The sequence below is a fragment of the Aegilops tauschii genome, chromosome 4 (genome assembly GCF_002575655.3).
Source record: "Aegilops tauschii subsp. strangulata cultivar AL8/78 chromosome 4, Aet v6.0, whole genome shotgun sequence".
Taxonomy (NCBI): Eukaryota; Viridiplantae; Streptophyta; class Magnoliopsida; order Poales; family Poaceae; genus Aegilops; species Aegilops tauschii.
In genome coordinates this window covers 299,405,772-299,426,694 of record NC_053038.3, presented here as the reverse complement: position 1 = coordinate 299,426,694, position 20,923 = coordinate 299,405,772, and positions in this window count along the sequence as shown.

Sequence of the window (20,923 nt, the reverse complement as noted above, 5' to 3'; positions counted from 1 at the left end):
CGAAGTACTAAGTGGGTTGCTGCCCCTGCCTTCCGTTCGCCCCCCGCCACAACTGGTATCATGGGTCAACAAGGGGCTGGATTGGGGGCCGACTAATGACGTGCCGACATTGCAGAGTCGCATCCGAGATCTCCTCAAGAGAGATGTCAACCTTGTCAAGGTAATGCAAGTCATGCTAGTTCGTCGGGTCCTGCCATGCCAACGTCGACCTCTCCGTATGTGGGAGTTCAACCTGGAAGGACCGCGAACTATTTAGCAATTCTTCGGCGTGACGCTCGAAGAGATGTATGGATTGTTCTTCGGATCACGAATAAAGTGTCCGGACACCACCGAGGATGCGGGTCTAAACTACAATCGTCCAGATACCCAAGTAAGTAATTCTGCGGCCTAACATGCTGTCTCTTTATCACAATATCATTATGAAAAGTCGCCCTTTGACCAGGACTGGATAAAAAAGGCGAAGATGATCAGGTGTTCGGCCCCCCTTCACGAAGGCTCAACGGATCCAGTACTAGCCAGAATGCTTGAGCTCGCGCCTTATCAAGTGCCATCAGGGGAAGATAAAGGGAGGAATAAAGAAGCCGAAAGCGGGCCTCACTCATTACTCATCCAAACCGGGGGAATTAGTGCCTCCGCGAAGGAGGATAACTGGGGAGAAGAATCTAAAATTCCCTCTCCCCAAGGAAGGAAGAGGACCGCCTCTAAAGACTTGGAAACAATGGTTTCCTAACGAGGGAAGAAACCTTCGCCAGGGGGCCCTGCCCCGGAGGGCATCCTTACCGCACAGTGCCCGCAAGGGGCTCAGCCCTCCACCGAGCTGTAAGTAAACAAAAGTACTTTATAGTAAATATATCCTGCTTCATCTCTGAGGACAATAACCGAGACATGTCTTGCAGTTTGGACCATAGCCCTGCTCAACAGAGTTCGTCTTCGGGGGATCTTCTTCCGGAGATGATGGAGAGCAAAACGCCTCCCGCTGTCTCCCCGCCTCATGAGGCGGACGACCCTGAGGTATCGTCACGGAGGATTTCTCCTGATCCACCAAGGCTAGAAGGGAACCCTTCGGCCACCCGAAGTCCGGAGTATTCGGCTCCTAAGGAGAGCAACAGAAAGAGTCCGGGACTGTCCGGTGCACGACCGGACGCACTGATGAGTCCTCTGGAGCAAGCGGCTATCTCAGAGGCACATCGTACTTTAATGGGTACAGTGGTTGAGAGGATTTCATCTGCCGAAAGTGGGTTGCATGAAGCTTTTATGAGCCTGATGAGAGGCTTTGAGGTACACAAAGTAATATATATATTTTTGATGGTATCGCACACGCTAGGTGTGCCCTTTGCAGATAGTAGCCCCTGAGACTCTGGTTGCTGTCGAAAAGGCGGCAAACAGAGGATCATAGTCCCAGGTAATGATCATGCCGCTTTCATGTGCAGGCGGCTGAGGGTCCGGTGGCTAGCCGGACTGGTGAGTTTGCGGAACTGAAGCGGCAACTTGATTCGGTAGATGCCGACATCGTGCTTGTAAACAAGCGGCTTGACGAGGCACAGGGTATGTATTCTCCGGTGGTTAACAGGTATGAAGAGGAGCATGATGCTAGTATCTATAATATTCTGTGACTGTAGATGGAGCTGCCGCCGTGGAGACCCTTCGGGCAGAACTTGCCCGAGCCAAGGAACAAGCAAGGAGAAGTGATGCGGCCGCCCTAAAGGCGGTCGAAGAGTTAAGAGCCGAAAAGGCTGCTCATCGCCGGAGCGAAGATAAAATAGCCAAGATGGCTATTGAGCTGAAGGATGCCACCGACCGGTATGAGCTTCTTGAAAGGGAAAACCAAACGAAGACGGCGGACCTGGAGAAAGCCATGGTAGCAGCCAAGGAAACCCGCTCTAAAATCAGAGCGGCGAAGGAGGAGCTACATTAAGCCAGAGATATCACGGCTGGGAAGCCCTTTTTGTTGCGGACGAAGTTCGGAGATCCAAAGTATGCCCTTCTGGATCAATTATGGAGTTCTGCAGACGCGTACTTGGACTTGGCAACGAGTGCTGCTGATGCGACCGAGTTTTTCAAAGATCAAAAAGATCACGAAGTGGAAAAGTTGTTCTGGTCGCAGTTCAGTGCTCCAACGCGTCCGCTGCTGTTAAATGAGCAAATGGCCGAGTGGGCTGAGCTCCATAGGTTGTCCGGGCTTGCCATGAGGTCTGTTGTGGATCATCTTTGGCCGGAAGGACCAAGGCCGAATAGTTATTTCGGTTTAGTGCAATGATTTCTTGGTGCTGTGCCGCATATCGACACTGTAAAGAGGTCGGCGTGCATAGAGGGTGCGTGGATGGCTCTTGCCCGTGTCAAGACATACTGGGCAGAGATGGAGGCCACCGCTGTTGCAACCCAGAATCCGGCCGCAGGCCAGGTTTTGGCCGAGCACTATTTTGAAGAAGTCCTAGAAGGTGCTCGTTTAATAGAGGCTCAGTGCTCGAAGAGTATCATGTTCGTGTGACATGTATCCCGATTGTAAAAACAATGTTATTTGGATTATAAAGGCTATGTTTATACTTTTGCCTGAAAGTATTATGATGCCTCCTGTGCGGCCGTTTATGTATGTATATAACCTGAAAGTTTGCAGTCGTCGGCTTCAGCCCCCACGCATATAATGCGGGGGTGTTCGGAAAAGCGCGTGTTCACACTTGATCCAACGTCTTGGTCCATTAAGGAGGTGATAGCGCGGCGAACAAGGCAATCGGACTATATTGCTTTAACACTTTCACTTAGCCATAGGAGTTTGATGGTGGGGCTACTATATAGCCCCTGGTACTTCCGCGCTCATCCGAATACGGGGCGCGTACATACATGGCCGGGAAACCGGCCCTTCGTTAATGCGGAGGAATCGCGAAGATTCCACTGAGTCATCGAGTGGTTGACCAGTCTCGCGCTTTATCATGACAGTTAGTTTTCGGCTTTATCTACTGAGGTGCTCGTCCGGATGAACCGGGGCACAATCGCAGTAGTTCTCCCGGTGCCACCTTAGCCGATAGAGCGGAACGTAAGGTAGCAGAACACGGGAGTCGGGCAAACCCAACATTTGACCAAAGACATGATTCAGAGCTGATGCATATAAGGCCAAACTCGCGACGCCGAACACTCCCTAAGGTGTTCGGTCTTTACAACATATACCGGGCTGAGTAACGCCCTTGATAATGAACCCTGAATTTCCAGGTACGTGCACTAGTCTGACGTGGCAAAATGCCAATAACGCCAGCACCCCTCACGGTTGTGTTAAGTATCCGGGGGGTGTAGAGCAACAAGAGACAGTAAGAAAGGTTTACACAGGGTCTTCTAAAAAGAAACCTTTGAGCGGGGCCCTGCTGCACGTCTGCGCCTGTGTCTCCATTGTGCCGTATCCTGGAAGGTGTAGCACGATTGTCATCTGTAAAAGAGAAAAACTTAGGTGAAAATCTTCGTGCAAAAAATTTATTATTCTTAATAGACCATTAAAATTCAATCTTAAATAAGGTCAAGCCGAACTGTAGTCCTTTTTACATGCGGGAAGCCCCTAGCACCACTTATGGGGGTGTATCCCTCGACCCAATCTTCAGGTTTATCTGATCTGTTACAGCTAGTGGTCTGCCGAACTCGTCTAGCCGTGTCCGTGGTCTTGACGACCGATCATTTATTCTGGTTGGAGAGGCCATTATGTGTTCGGCTGTTAAAGCCGCCGCACGCTCTTCCGCATGTAAGGAACGCTCAGTGTTTCCGCTAACTATGATGATGCCACACGGACCGGGCATCTTAAGCTTAAGAGAAGCGTAATGCGGTATTGCATTAAAACGAGCAAAGGCTGTTCTTCCGAGTAGTGCTTGATAGCCGCTTCGGAATGGAGCGATGTCGAAGGTTAACTTTTCACTTCGGAAGTTGTCGGGAGAACCGAATACAACTTCTAGTACTAGAGAGCCCGTGCAACGGGCCTCTGTTCCTGGTATTACTCCTTTAAAGGTAGTATTGCTTTGGCTAATTCTTGTCGGGTCTATCCCCATTTGCGGGCTGTGTCCTGATATGTCAGATTAAGACTACTGCCGCCGTCCATAAGGACTCGGGTGAGATGGTATCCGTTAATTATTGGTTCTAGCACCAAGGCAGCTGATCCTCCGCGCCGGATGCTAGTCGGGTAATCCCTGCGATCGAAAGTGATCGGGCAGGCCGACCAAGGGTTGAACTTGGGGGTGACGGGCTCTACGGCGCATATGTCTCGGAGTGCGTGTTTGCTCCTCCTTTTTGTTATGTGAATCATGTTCACTGTTTTGACCTCTGGTGGGAATTTTTTCTGTCCCCCAGCGTTTTGCCGGTGAGGCTCATCCTCGTCTTCACTTGGTGTCTCCCTCCCCTTGTGTTCGGTGTTTAGCTTGCCGGCCTGCTTGAAGACCCAGCATTCTCTGTTGGTGTGATTTGCAGGTTTGTCGGAGGTGCCGTGAATCTGACATGATCTGTCTAGAATCTTGTTTAGGCCGGACAGTCCATCTCTGCTGCCTTTGAATGGCTTTTTCCGTTGGCCGGGTCGAGAGCCCCTGAATCCGACGTTTACCGCCGTGTTATCTGGGCTGTCTTCATTGTTTTGACGCTTGCTTTTGTTGCGTCATGGATTTCCATTACCATCCTGACTTCGGATGTGCCTAGGTCGCTGGTGCCGCTACGGGCCAGCCAACTATCTTCGCCCGAAGCGAGTCATAAGGCTTGTTAGGGCTGCCATTGTCCTCGGTTTTTCCTGGCCAAGGTGTCTGGCGAGCCATTCGTCTCGGACATTGTGTTTGAAAGCCGCCAAGGCTTCGGCGTCTGGGCAGTCGACAATCTGGTTCTTCTTAGTGAGGAGTCTGTTCCAAAGCTTTCGGGCTGACTCTCCAGGTTGTTGAATTATATGACTTAAATCGTCTGCATCCGGAGGTTGGACATAGGTCCCTTGAAAATTAGCCCTAAAAGCATCCTCAAGCTCTTCCCAACTTCCAATTGAGTTTTCGGGGAGGCTCTTCAGCCAGTGCCTGGCTGGTCCTTTTAACTTGAGGGGCAAGTATTTGATGGCGTGGAGATCATCCCCGCGAGCCATATGGATATGGAGGATAAAGTCCTCGATCCAGACCCCAGGGTCTGTCGTTCCATCGTATGCCTCTATGTTCACGGTTTTGAATCCCTATGGAAATTTGTGATCTAGCACCTCATCGGTGAAGCATAGGGGGTGCACGGCACCCCTGTATTTGGATGTGTCATGGCGTTCTCACGGTTGTAGTGTTCGGTTTTTCTTCTGTGCCGGAGCTAGCTTCCTAGTTCCGTAGATGGACCTGGTTATACTGGATTTTTGGTGCAAGTCCTCACATAGATCGTGTGCTGAATTATGTGCAACATCGTTAGCCGCCCTATCGCGGCCACGGGGTGGTCAATCCGGCTGATCGGCCGTTTTATTTTTCGGCTGTGTAGGCTCTAAGGCCTCGTCATTGAATTCAGGCAGCAGCTTGCGCTTTGGATAGCTCTTTGTGTGGCGACTGCCACCGTACTTTTCTTCAGTATCGAGCACTTTGTTCCATCTACTATTGAGTGTATTTTGCGTGGCCTTAAGCCTTTGCTTCTGCTTCTTTAGACTCCTCGCGGTGGCAATAAGCCTTCTGTGGAGGTTCTCTTCCTCCAAGTGCCTTTCCGGGATGATGTGTGCATCGTCGTCCGGAATGTTCTCCTCTCCAGAGACAGGTTGATTAGCTTTATCCTCGGCGTCGCCGTGATCGGACAGCGGCTCCGTACTATGTTCTCCGTCCGCTGGCTCGTCCTGCTCTGTCGCTAGGTCCATGTGGCCGTCGTTTCCTCTGGAGTCGACCGGGGTATTATTTGTTCTTGCGCTGTTATCGTTGTTTTTGCCGACGCGGGATTTGGAGCGGTGTCTGCACCATCGCTTTGGTTGCTTCTCGAGGGAACTATCCTTCGCTGCATCCTTCCGTTCCTCGTCATTGTTTTCTTTGGGTGTATCTACCATATATATATTGTGTGATGAAGTGGCTGTCCAGCGCCCTGTGGGCGGTGGTTCCTGTTCCTCTCCTGCATCGTCGTCCGTACCGTCGATGTCTTCGGAGTCGAAATCGAGCATGTCGGTTAAGTCGTCGACAGTGGCTATTAAGTGGGTGGTGGGTGGGGAACGAATTTCTTCGTCGTCCGCTTCCCACTCGAGCCGGACATAGTTCGGTCAAGGGCCTCCTGACAAGGAGAGAGACCTTAATGAATTTAGCACATCGCCCAAGGGCGAGTGCTGAAAGATATCCGCGGAGGAAAACTCCATGATCGGCGCCCAATCAGATTCGATAGGCACGGACGCAGGCGGTTCGGGGCCCGTGGCCGAGGACGAATCCAAGGATCCGGCAACACAGGTCTTGTAGTAGATGAAGTCAGTATTCGGCTCTATCGCCACTGAGTGTGTGGCCTCCGTGGCGGGGTCCATCCACCCGTCCTCGGACGGCGTGATCTGCTCCGGATTGAGGGCCGGAGTAACCATAGGTGTGATGTCCCGAACACCATCCGGCGGCAGAGTTAAGTCAGGCTCGTCGTGACCATGCGGCGCACCTGACATGGGCTCGAATCCGTCAAAGACCAAGTCTCCGCGGATGTCGGCAGTATAGTTTAAGATTCCAAACCTGACCTGACGGCCAGGGGCGTAGCTCTCGATCTGCTCCAGATGGCCAAGCGAGTTGGCCCGCAATGCGAAGCCGTCGAATACAAAGATCTATCCGGGGAGAAAAACCTCACCCTGGATCACATCGTTGCCGATGATCGAAGGAGCCATCAAGCCTTATGGTGACGGCACAGTGGAACTCTCAATGAAAGCACCAATGTCGGTGTCAAAACTGGCGAATCTCGGGTAGGGGGTCCCGAACTGTGCGTCTAAGGCGGATGGTAACAGGAGGCGGGGGACACAATGTTTACCCAGGTTCGGGCCCTCTAGATGGAGGTAATACCCTACTTCCTGCTTGATTGATCTTGATGATATGAGTATTACAAGAGTTGATCTACCACGAGATCGTAGAGGCTAAACCCTAGAAGCTAGCCTATGATTATGATTGTTGTTGTAGTCCTATGGACTAAACCCTCCAGTTTATATAGACACTGGAGGGGGCTAGTGTCGGTGTCAAAACCGGCAGATCTCGGGTAGGGGGTCCCGAACTGTGCGTCTAAGGTGGATGGTAACAGGAGGCGGGGGACACGATGTTTACCCAGGTTCGGGCCCTCTCGATGGAGGTAATACCCTACTTCCTGCTTGATTGATCTTGATGATATGAGTATTACAAGAGTTGATCTACCATGAGATCGTAGAGGCTAAACCCTAGAAGCTAGCCTATGGTCTGATTGATGTTGTCCTACGGACTAAACCCTCCGGTTTATATAGTCACCGGAGGGGGCTAGGGTTACACAGAATCGGTTACAAGGGAGGAGATCTACATATCCGTATCGCCAAGCTTGCCTTCCACGCCAAGGAGAGTCCCATCCGGACACGGGATGAAGTTTTCAATCTTGTATCTTCATAGTCCTACAGTCCGGCTAAAGGATATAGTCCGGCTGTCCGAGGACCCCCTAATCCAGGACTCCCTCAGTAGCCCCCGAACCAGGCTTCAATGACGATGAGTCCGGCGTGCAGATTGTCTTCGGCATTGCAAGGCGGGTTCTTCTCCAAACTCTGAGTACCTGTTGAGTAGTGTCCGGCTTCCCATAAATGTTGCACTCCTTGGCTTCCATGCATAATAAGGGATATCTTCCACGTGTTGAGCGAATGCGAGAAGCCAGGGAATTTTTACATTTGCCACCCTAGCCATGTGAGTAAACCGTCTATTAAAGAGACGGGGATTCTTAGATCCAGATCACACCATCCTCCCACAGCGAGTATCCATCGGAGCGAGCCTGAAAAAATCCATTCCAACATGGCCGGCCATCGCAGCTCCTCCTCTCGCTCCCGTAGCCCTAAGCCCGGCGATTGGAAGAAGTGTTCCGTCCCTCACAGCCAATTAGTAGAGTTACAGACCCAGGGATTTCTCCCTCCAGCGTACATGGTCCCCGTTCGAGCCGGGCTCGCCACCTACAATGGCGGGGAGCAAGCGGAGAGCTTTCCCAACCCATCCGGGGGAGCGGGTATGCCTTGTCCCTTACTTATTAAGGGGACTTGGATTTCCAATCCATCCGTTCCTCCACGGGCTCCTGGAGTTCCACGGCCTCCAGTTGCATAACTTTACCCCCGCTTCCATATTACACATCGCTGGCTACGTCTCCCTTTGCGAGTTGTTCCTGGGCTGCGAAGCTCATTTCGAGCTATGGCGGAGGCTATTCTGCCTCGTGCCCCGTACGCAGAAGGGGTCAATATATCAAGTGGGCGGAGCCGAAATATGGCGCATCGCTGGGACAGGATACCTGTCCGGTACCCCGAAGAAGACGTCCGAAGACTGGTCTTCGGAGTGGTTTTATATAGAGGACGTCCCCCTTCCAGATCCGATTCGGATGGGCCTTCCTGAGTTCGACAACGCCCCCTTGAAGAAACGCCGCAGCTGGCGCCCTCGGAGCCCCCAGGAGGAAGATAACGGAGAAGTCTTTTACCTGATGGGCCGGATAGAGATGCTGGCCAAATCAAGATTGACAATAACCGAGGTTATGTCCATATGTATAATGCGGGGGGTGCAGCCACTTCAATATCGGGGACAACCCATGTGGCACTTCAATGGAGAAGACGATGCCACCCGCTGCGGTCGTAAAGGTCCGGACTCCGTCGCTGCCCTAGCGAAGATACTCTCCGATTTGTATAAAGGAGAAGAAGAGGAATTTGTCTGTATTAAGCCACGGGATGGATTCTCCATGTACAACCCCCCAAGATGGGTGAGCTGCTACTTTCCACTCCTATCCTTTCCGCATTGTTTGTCATAAGTATTTACCTTGCTATCTCATAGCAGGAACTGCGAAAAGCTGTGAGGGAGGTCCATAGCCCGTCTCCACAACCAGAGGACCCTGCCCGGGCCCTCGACCCCGGGCTCGAAGAAGATCCGGACACATTTGTGGAGCTCATCAACAGAACATTCTATCAGTTGAGCTGTGACGGTACCTTGGTGGCCATCATAGCCGATTATCCTGGACTGCTCCCCGCATCGCATGTAAGTAAAACCGGAGCCCTAACTTCCAAGAAGGATCCCTTTTTCTGCGCTTCATCTACCGCACACATATGGTGTTTTACAAGGAAGGCCCTCGGGACGCCATGCCGAACCCGCAGTGACTCGCCAACAAGGGGCACCGAAGCCGGGTAGGCTTAAAAGGAATGTGGTCAGGACTGAGACGCCGTCGCAGAGGTACGAAAGAGAACCCCGCTCCGTGGTGGTCGTCTTTTAAAATATAATAACGCCCATGTTTCCTAGTAGGAAAAGCGCTCGTCGGACTATATCCGGAGAGGTTGCCGGTCACGCCTCCACCAGTCGGGCTCCAAAGCCGAACATAGGGGCAGACGCTAACATGGGGCCAACGCCGGATGTTCCTCCTACAGAGGATGCGGATAGGCTATCCGCTACAAATTCCGAAGTGGAGAGCGCCATGAATCACAGGCGTCGCCGGGCCGTACTCCGTGACGCTTGTTTCTCCCAAGAGGCGTTCGATGCCTTCAACTCAGGAGACACGTACATCCGAGCTGCTCAAAATGGTCTTGCCAGAGCCACGGACCAGTATGTAAAAGATATATGGGTAAGGAAATCTAATAATTATGTATATCAGTAGCCCCTGAGACTTGAAACAGTTGGCACAACTGATTTAAGGATCATTGTTTGCATAGGTTCTTACGGAGAGGAATACCCAGTTGTCTCTAGAGCTGGAGGAGTGCAAAGCCCAGCTTCAGGCCGCAGTTGCCGCGGTGAAGGAGTCCGAGAAGGCCCCATCTGGTAACACTTGTTTTTATTGCAAAGAATGTCATGTACCAGGTAGTATGCGGCATGCGTGCAAATCTAACAATAGATTATGCAGATGGTCCCGGAGTGAATCCGGATGCGCAACATGCTCAACGACAGCTAAAGGCTGGCGAGCGCGTGCTTACGCAAGTTAGGCGGGAGAAAAACGATCTCCAAGACGCCAATACCCGGCTGAGCGTTGAACTGAAAGATGTTCGGGCCCAGCTTGCTGACTCCGTAAAGGAGAATAAGAGGCTTCGACGTGGCATTTTCAGTAAGTGCTTGAATGAAATTTTATAGAGTTCGGCGAAGAAACCGGTTGAAGATTTATATCTGTAGGTATGCTGACGGGTCGTCCCGCGGAGGAGATGCCCGGGTCTACGGGCGATCTTCTGCCAGAGCTCTCACAACTGCACGAACAAGTGCGGCAGGTGATGCAGGGCATTGCCCAAGCCTTGTGGCCGTCCGCCTCCCTGCCAGGAGGCATGAGAGAGCTTGTAGAAAAGCTCAAGGGAGCACGGTGGCGCTTCCGATTATGGAAGATATCGGCCTGCCGACAAGGTGCAAGGGAGGCCTGGGCCATGGTGAAGACGCGATATACCAAGGCTGACCCGAACCACATGGCCGAGGTCAGACCTGTGGGGCTTGACAGGAAAGAGATCCCCGTCAGTTTGGTTTATGACTAGGTAGAATTAGCCGCAAAGTATTCTCAATAGGACTGTAGGCTAGACAGCCTGTTGGGTGGTATAGAAGAAGAATTTAGTCAGTCTAAGTGACTGTGTACTTCAAGTGACATATATTGTCCCTAGCCGGATTGTAAATCATTTGTCATGGCGGACCCTTTCGCTTCAACCTCCGGACCCGACAGTCCAGAGTGTATTCGAATACCCGCTCAGTTATGTAAAAACCGGGATATTCGTGGAAACCAGGCGTAGGGGTCATAAGTGCGTGAACAGACAAGTACCCAACTAGCTATGTTATATTACATGGATAGTAAGAAACATCTTCCAGGGAGAATAGTTCCATTAAGGGTTCCTTTCCTTGGGTACGCATGCATTAATGTGCATGTCCGGACTGCGAAAAGAGACGCAGGATATAAACTTCTGGGGGCATGTAGTACAATAAATAGAAATCGTCTTTTGTTCACCAACCAAATATTCCCTTAAGAACGCTAGCTTTCGGCTTCACCCAGTCTGAGGTACACATCCGGCTGACCCGACAGTAACAATTGCAGAGGTGCTCCCCTTATGCCCTAGCCAAGTTAACGGGAACGTAGGGCATAAACACAAGAGCCAGGCAACCTAGCTTGGCCAAAACTTAAGTCATATCGATGCATATAATGGCGAAAAAGGTATATGTTAAAAGTAACACATGTTTGGGGCCTAGAGCCCGAAACGTAGCAATATTAAGCTTCTGTATAAGAAGCCCCCAGGTATCATGAGCGCAGCCAGCGCGTCAAGATTGTGTAGTCAAGACACATTTTAGCCTTTTAAGGCCTTGAAGAAAAAAGGGGAAGAAAGAAAGAAAGAAAAGACAGATAACGCATATATAAAAAATTGACAGAGGTAAGGAGACGAACACCGAGTCCGGCACTAGGCGTAGAACCTTCAGAGTCTGGCTGCGTTCCATGGGTTTGGCTCGAGTCGATTGTCCGATGCATCCCGCAGAGGGTACGCTCCACCGGCCAGAACTTGGTCGATAACGAAGGGACCTTCCCATTTGGGCTTGAGCTTGTTCTTTTTCCTCTCCGGTAGGCGTAGAACGAGTTCACCAACGTTATAAGTTTTGGCCCGTACTTCTCTGCTTTGATACCTTCGAGCCTGTTGCTGATAGAATGCGGAATGGGCTTTTGCCACGTCATGCTCCTCCTCTAGGGCGTCCAAACTGTCCTGCCGATCAAGCTCGGCTTCTTTCTCTTCATACATGCGCACTCAAGGTGAGTCATGAATTATGTCGCAGGGCAGTACCACCTCTGCGCCGTACACCATGTATCCGGTAGTGCGATTCGGCGTGGTCCGCAGCCCCCATAGTATGGAGTCGAGCTCCTCTACCCAGTGCGTATCGAATTCCTTCAAGGATCGCACTAATCTGGGTTTAATGCCGCTCATGATAAGACCGTTTGCTCGTTCGACTTGACCATTAGTTTGCGGGTGATAGACAGAAGCATAATCGAGCTTGATGCCCATGTTGCTGCACCAAAGTTTTACCTCGTCGGCTATAAAGTTCGAGCCGTTATCAGTGATGATGCTGTGGGGGACGCCATAACAGTGTACAACCCCTGATATGAAGTCTATCACTTGTCCGAATTCGGCCGTTTTAACTGGTTTGGCTTCTATCCATTTGGTGAATTTATCCACCATGACCAATAAGTATTTTTTCTTATGGCTTCCCCCTTTGAGGGGTCCGACCATATCAAGCCCCCAGACCGCAAAGGGCCAAGTAATGGGGATTGTTTGGAGAGTGGTAGGCGGCATATGGCTTTGGTTTGCAAAAAGATGGCAACCGACGCAACGTTGAACGAGGTCCTGTGCGTCTGCTCGGGCCGTCGGCCAGTAGAAACCTGTACGGAAGGCCTTGCTTACAAGGGCCCGAGCTGCGGTGTGGTGGCCGCCAAGTCCAGCATGAATTTCGGCCAAAAGTTGCCGCCCTTCCTCTTCGGAGATGCACCTTTGAAGGACTCCGGTAGCGCTTTTCTTATAAAGCTCTCCCTCGTGGACCTTGTAGGCTTTAGACCGCCACACAATGCAGCGCGCCTCGTTTGAGTCCTCGGGTAGTTCCTGCCTAGTTAGATAGGCCAGGAATGGTTCTGTCCACGGGGCGATGACAGCCATTATTACGTGGGCGGAAGGTGTTATTTTGGTGGCAGAGCCTCCGATTATGTCAGAGTGTTTGGTATCGATTGTTGTGGCCGGGTCCGGACTATTGTTACCGGTCTCCCTGCCCATACCACGGATGGCTTAAACAGCCTTTCCAAGAAGATATTAGGTGGGACAGGGTCGCGCTTAGCGCCGATGCGGGCGAGGATATCCGCCGCCTGATTGTTTTCCCGGGCCACATGGTGGAATTCAAGCCCCTCAAACCGAGCTGACATTTTGAGGACAGCGTTGCGATAAGCCGCCATTTTGGATCCTTGGCGTCGAAGTCTCCGTTTATTTGAGATATTGCGAGGTTCGAGTCCCCACGCACCTCCAGGTGTTGAATGCCCATGGAGACTGCCATCCGGAGACCATGTAACAGGGCCTCATATTCTGCCGCGTTGTTGGAGTCTGTGTATAGTATTTGGAGTACGTATTGGACTGTATCTTCGGTGGGTGACGTCAGGACGACGCCAGCCCCCAGACCAGCCAGCATTTTAGAGCCGTCAAAGTGCATAATCCAATTGGAGTACGCGCCGTACTCTTTAGGGAGTTCGGCTTCTGTCCATTCTGTGACGAAATCAACCAGTACTTGTGACTTAATGGCTCGCCGTGGTTTGTATATTATGTCGAACGGGAGGAGCTCAATAGCCCATTTAGCAATCCGGCCCGTGGCCTCGTGGTTGTTTATTATGTCGTTGAGTGGCACTTCGGAGGCCACCGTAATTGAACACTCTTGAAAGTAGTGTCGTAGTTTTCGGGATGCCATGAAGACCGCGTATGCTATATTTTGATAATGTGGGTACCGTGATTTGCATGGAGTGAGGATAGTGGATACATAGTATACCGGCTTTTGAAGAGGGAACTTATGTCCATCCATTTCTCGTTCGACGACGAGCACTGCGCTTACAACTTGGTGTGTTGCCGCTATATATAGCAGCATTGGTTCGCCGACGTTAGGTGCGGCCAAGATTGGGTTTGTGGCCAAAACGGCTTTTATTTCTTCTAATCCGGCCGTGGCCGCATCCGTCCACTCGAAGTGTTCGATGCGTCGCAGAAGGCGATAAAGAGGCAGTGCCTTTTCTCCTAATCGGGAGATGAAGCGGCTTAAGGCAGCCACGCATCCAGTTAGTTTCTGGATTTGCTTGAGGTCTGTTGGGATGGCCAACTGTGACAGAGCTCAGATTTTATCCGGATTTGCTTCAATTCCTCTGTTGGAGACGATGAAGCCTAAGAGCTTTCCGGCGGGCACGCCGAAGACGCATTTTTCTGGGTTGAGCTTAATGTCGTATGTTCGGAGATTGTCGAACGTGAGCCTCAAGTCATCTATTAAGGATTCGACGTGTCTGGTTTTAATGACCACATCGTCTACGTATGCCTCCACTGTTTTGCCAATCTGTGTCTCCAAGCATGTCTGAATCATGCGTTGATAGGTTGCACCAGCGTTTTTGAGCCCGAAAGGTATGGTGTTAAAATAGAAGGGGCCGTATGGAGTGATAAATGCTGTTGCGGCTTGATCGGACTCTGCCATCTTAATTTGATGGTATCCGGAGTATGCGTGGAGGAAATACAATGAGTCGTGTCCTGCGGTAGCGTCGATAATTTGATCGATGCGAGGGAGGGGGAAGGGATCCTTTGGGCAAGCCTTATTAAGGTCCTTGAAGTCGACGCATAGGTGCCAGGATTTGTCCTTCTTTGGTACCATCACCAGGTTTGCTAGCCAGTCCGGATGTTTTATTTCTCGAATGAATCCGGCCTCCAGTAACTTGGCTAGCTCTTCTCCCATGGCTTGTCGCTTAGGTTCAGAGAAGCGCCGAAGAGTTTGCTTGACCGGCTTGAATCCCTTTAGGATGTTAAGGCTATGCTCGGCCAGCCTGCGTGGGATTCCTGGCATGTCTGAAGGATGCCAGGCGAAGATGTCCCAATTCTCGCTCAAGAACTCCCGTAGTGCGGCGTCTACTGTGGGGTTTAACTGTGCCCCGATGGATGCTGTTTTTGCAGGGTCCGTTGGATGGACTTGGAATTTGACTATTTCATCCGCTGGTTTAAAAGAGGTGGACTTGGATCTTTTGTCGAGTATCACGTCGTCCCTGTCCACTTTGGAGCGCAGCGCAGTTAATTCCTTGGCCGCGAGGGCTTCGGATAACGCCTCGAGGGCCAGTGCGGCTGTTTTATTTTCGGCGCGGAGTGCTATGTCCGGATCACTAGCTAGAGTGATGATTCCATTGGGCCCGGGCATTTTGAGCTTCATGTACCCGTAATGGGGTATAGCTTGGAAGATCGTGAATGCCTCCCGCCCTAGAAGGGCGTGGTATCCGCTATTGAACGGGGCCACTTGGAATGTGATTTCTTCGGACCTATAATTCTCCGGCGTGCCGAATACCACATCAAGTGTGATTTTGCCAGCACATCGTGCCTCCCGACTAGGGATGATTCCTCTGAAGGTCGTGCTGCTTTGATCAATGCGGCTTCTGTCTATTTCCATTTTTCGAAGAGTCTCCTCATAGATGAGGTTTAATCCGCTGCCGCCGTCCATGAGCACTTTGGTAAGCCGGAAGCCGTCCACAATTGGACTAAGGACCAAGGCGGCTGGTGCTCGGGCTGTTCGGAATTTAGGTTCGTCACTGGCATTGAAGGTGATAGCCGTATCGCTCCATGGATTTATTGCTGCTACTTGGCAGACTTCGGCAAGACTGCGGAGTGCTCGCTTACGCCTATTATTTGAGGCGAAGGTCTCGAAGACTGTCAATACTGTATTGTTGTTCTCCACGGGATGGTGTTCTGCGGTATTGTTGATGAGGATATCCTCACCGCTCTTGGCCACCTGCCGGAGTACCCAACATGCTCTAAGGCTGTGTGTTGGTATGGTATCCGCTGTACTGTGAATTTTGCATGGCCCGTTGAGCCATCCCTCCAATACGGTTCCACGCCCTGTAGCGGGCTTTTGTTTCTTTGTAATTGGATCGGGTGACTTATGAGGGTACACCCTTTTAGTTCGGACGGGGTGTTTAGTGAGAGTTGGAGGATCCCAGAATTTTGTTTGGGTTTCCCAGGCGCTTTCCATCGCACAGTACTTCTGTACTATGGCCGCCAAGTTAGCGAAGTGTGCTATGTCACGACGACTTATGGCGTTGAGGATTCCCTTGTCCGTGCAATTTTTGCAAAAGAATGAAATTGCGTCTTCCTCGCGACAGTCCTTGACCTTGCTCATTACAAGGAGGAATCTAGCCCAATAGTGATGTACTGTCTCTTGGGGCTCTTGTCTAATGTGGGAAAGATCACTTATATCTGGGTGGGTGGGTAGATTTAGGTCCGAACCCTGACCCGATCTGAGACCCAGGAGCGGCGGAGTTTCCGATCTTGAAAGTTCAGGCTCCAGTTTGTTGCCCAATAGGTCTGGCCCGCTGCCTGATTCTCGGTTCAGAGCTTGGGCCATGTCCTCCCGTAGACGGGTATCCGGCTTAGGGAGCTCGGGAATCCGGACATAGCTTGTCCTCAAGATAGAGGAAGAATCGCTGCGTTGCTCCTCCACCACCGCTATCTGATGGGTGACCGGCGGAGAGTTAATCTCCCTTTGGTTGGGTTTAAGCCCGATCCGATCATAGTCCGTAGCGACTCCCAAGGCGGCGAAGCGATCCAAGAGCTCATTCAAAGAAGCGAGCTCCATTGGATCCATCTGCTCGGCGAATTCCGAGCCGACGTGGAGACTGTTTTTGATGACCTGAGAAGTCATCGTCGGCGCAGCGGCCGAACGGGCGGTCATGACGAAGCCGCCTAGTCAGAGAGTTTGGCCTACAGCCAGGGCTCCCCCAGAGGTGATGTTGTCCTTGACAACGAGACGAGCCATCCAGCCTTATGATGACGGCACAGTGGAACTCTCAATGAAAGCACCAATGTCGGTGTCAAAACCGGCGGATCTCGGGTAGGGGGTCCCGAACTGTGCGTCTAAGGCGGATGGTAACGGGAGGTGGGGGACACGATGTCTACCCAGGTTCGGGCCCTCTCGATGGAGGTAATACCATACTTCCTGCTTGATTGATCTTGATGATATGAGTATTACAAGAGTTGATCTACCACGAGATCGTAGAGGCTAAACCCTAGAAGCTAGCCTATGGACTGATTGCTGTTGTCCTACGGACTAAACCCTCCGGTTTATATAGACACCGGAGGGGGCTAGGGTTACACGGAGTCGGTTACAAGGGAGGAGATCTACATATCCGTATCGCCAAGCTTGCCTTCCACGCCAAGGAGAGTCCCATCTGGACACGTGACGAAGTCTTCAATCTTGTATCTTCATAGTCCTACAGTCCGGCTGTCCGAGGACCCCCTAATCCAGGACTCCCTCAGCTAGGGTTACACAGAGTCGGTTACAAGGGAGGAGATCTACATATCCGAATTGCCAAGCTTGCCTTCCACGCAAAGGAGAGTCCCATCCGGACACGGGACGAAGTCTTCAATCTTGTATCTTCATAGTCCAACAGTCTGGCCAAAGTACATAGTCCGGCTGTCCGAGGACCCCTTAATCCAGGACTCCCTCATGGACCATCATATGTAGTACGCTTCATGAACCTCGCTCTGTGTGGGTGCATGGTTTATGGTTTTTGAGGCATGTGGCACATCAAAGTTGTGCATTTTGGGTATTCAACATATATATGTTTGGCCCACATGCAAAGCGGTGGTGGTTGTCCTCTCGCACCCACTGAAGCGGTTATCAGAGATATCGATGCTTTCCATCTATGGGCCCGCTTGGTCCATCACTACTTTTTGCCTGAAAAGAGAGGTTAATTTGACTTAGGAGGGGATTATTATTTTTGCTTGTAATACTGTATATATATAGGTCATGCTCTAGGATGACATGCATGATACAGTTTGAGCACACACACATGCATGTGTACACATGAATCCCTCCCATCGAGTCGAAGTGGCTAGTACAACGACACGTCATGAACCGATCTCGCTCTGTGTGGGGAGCTAGTGTATGATTTTTGACGCACGCGCCACATCAATGTTGTGAAATGGTATTCAAACATGCATGCACGCATCACCTCCATACATATGCATGTAGTGGTTGCCTATGAATGGTACACTCCCTCGCGTGGTTATCGGCAACAAGCCTATACATTCGTGGGCCCGCGTGGACATCCATGATCACCTTGACCAACAACAAGATAGGTTACCATGGCGGATTCTTCATTTGGTTCGTGTTATCGTAGTATAGGTCATGGTGAGATTCAGACCTTAAGTTTGAGCGCATATACTATGCACGCATGCATGCATGAATCCCCGTTGTTGGCTTGAAGTGTGGTGTAACATACATATGCATCATCAACCTAACCCTCACTCAGTGTGGGGATTTCTAGTTAGAAATCATGGTGCCACATCAAAGTTGTTCCATTGTTACTCAAAAACACATCTCTCCATACATATGTTTGGGCCACACGCATGCAGTGGTTGTCTTCGGGGACTAGCTACTTGTGTGATTATTGGCGAGCTAGCCCATCTCCGGGGTCGCATGGACGGCCATCACTTTGACCAACAACAAGAGAGAGGTTGTACGACCAAGGTGGATTATTCTTGGTCCGTTTTGCGATCCATCTTGATGAGATATGCCTCTCTGGCCCGCTGACTGAAAGTGTGTGTGTGTGGGGGGGGGGAGGGTTGCTACTTTGCACTTTGCTAGGTGAACCTCGGTTGGGGGGGGGCATGCATTCGTAGCTTAGGATTCCCTTCATGGCGACACGAGGGGGGGCTGCTAGCTACTTCGCACTTTGCTAGGTGAACCTCGGTTGGGGGGGCATGCATTCATAGCTTAGGATTCCCTTCGTACCGACACGAGGGAGGGGGGGGCTGCTAGCTACTTCGCACTTTGCTAGGTGAACCTCGGTTGGGGGGCATGCATTCATAGCTTAGGATTCCCTTCGTGCCGACACGAGGGAGGGGGGCTGCTAGCTACTTCGCACTTTGCTAGGTGAACCTTGGTTGGGGGGGGCATGCATTCATAGCTTAGGATTCCCTTCATGCCGACACGAGGGAGGGGGGGCTACTAGCTACTTCACACTTTGCTAGGGTGAGCCTCGGTTGGTGGGGGGCATGCATTAATAGCTTAGGATTCCCTTCGTGCCGACACAAGGGAGGGGGCTGCTAGCTACTTCGCACTTTTCTAGGTGAACCTCGGTTGGGGGAGGCATGCATTCATAGCTTGGGATTCCCTTCATGGCGACACGAGGGGGGGGGGGGCTGCTAGCTACTTCGCACTTTGCTAGGTGAACCTCGGTTGGGGGGGCATGCATTCATAGCTTAGGATTCCCTTCGTATCGACACGAGGGAGGGGGGCTGCTAGCTACTTCGCACTTTGCTAGGTGAACCTTGGTTGGGGGGGGGGCATGCATTCATATCTTAGGATTCCCTTTGTGCCGCCACGAGGGAGGGGGGCTGCTAGCTACTTCGCACTTTGCTAGGTGAACCTTGGTTGGGGGGGGGCATGCATTCATAACTTAGGATTCCCTTCGTGCCGACACGAGGGAGGGGGGCTACTAGCTACTTCACACTTTGCTAGGGTGAGCCTCGGTTGGTGGGGGGCATGCATTCATAGCTTAGGATTCCCTTCGTGCCGACACGAGGGAGGGGGGCTGCTAGCTACTTCGCACTTTGCTAGGTGAACCTCGGTTGGGGGAGGCATGCATTCATAGCTTAGGATTCCCTTCATGCCGACACGAGGGAGGAGGGGGGCTGCTAGCTACTTCGCACATTGCTAGGTGAACCTCGGTTGGGGGGAGGGGGCATGCATTCATAACTTAGGATTCCCTTCATGCCGACACGAGGGGGGTGGGGGCAAGCAATACCGTGCGCTTTGCGAGATAGGTGCCACATCGAAGTTGCATTTGGTATTTGAAAATCAAACCACCCTTTTCATACATAAATTTGGTCCACATGCAAGTGTGTTCTTGTTCTGACCCTCTCCCGCGTCATTTTTCGCCAAATTTATGAACATTAGACAAGTCGGATGACGCAACAGACACGGTTCACTCAAACTAGCCGTGCGCCATGCCGGTGCCCCTGTCACGCACACATCCGCATAGTACATTGGGCTCCACGAGGCTCCCCCTCTAAAAAATATCTGCCCGCCTCGAGGGTTTTTCTGCTTCATAACACATGGTTGTTATCTCCGGACCGTGTGCGATGTTTCTTGTTCCCAATCCCGCCTGCATCCCTAGAAAATATCTACCCACCTCGAGGGTTTTTCTGTTTCATAACACACGGTTGTTATCTTCGGACCGTGTGCGATGTTTCTTGTTCCCAATCCCGCCTGCATCCCTAGAAAATATCTGCCCGCCTCGAGGGTTTTTCTATTTCATAACACACGGTTGTTATCTCCGGACCGTGTGCGATGCACTATCATCAAAATTTTCAATAGCCCCGGCATTTCACTCCTGCGTTTGACTCCTGTGTAGTAAAATTTTCAGTACCCGAGTCATTTCCTCAAACACCCCCGCCCCCCTCCACACACACACACACCAAAACCTCCTCGGGCGTGCGCGCACACACACACCCCCTCCCTCGCTCGAAACCCTAGCAAGGTCCCTGCCGTCGCCGCTGCCGCCGTAAGGCCTCCATTGTCAACATCTGCCGGTTTGCACGTGCAGCTTTGATACGTCTCCAACGTATCTATAATTTATGAAGTATTCATGCTATTATATTATCTGTTTTGGATGTTTACGGGCTTTACTAAACACTTTTATACTATTTTTGGGACTAACCTATTAACCGGAGGCCCAGCCCAAATTGCTGTTTTCTTACCTATTTCAGTGTTTCGAAGAAAAGGAATATCAAACGGAGTCCAAACGGAATGAAACCTTCGGGAGAGTTATTTTTGGAACGGAAGCAATCCAGGAGACTTGGAGTAGACGTCAGGGAAGCTTCGAGGAAGCCACGAGGCAGGGAGGCGCGCCCTACCCCCTGGGCACGCCCCCCACCCTCGTGGGCCCCTCATGGCTCCCCTGACCGACTTCTTTCGCCTATATATGTCCATATACCCTAAAAACATCGGGGAGCACAATAGATCGGGAGTTCCACCGCCGCAAGCCTCTGTAGCCACCAAAAACCAATCGGGACCCTGTTCCGGCACCCTGCCGGAGGGGAGATCCCTCA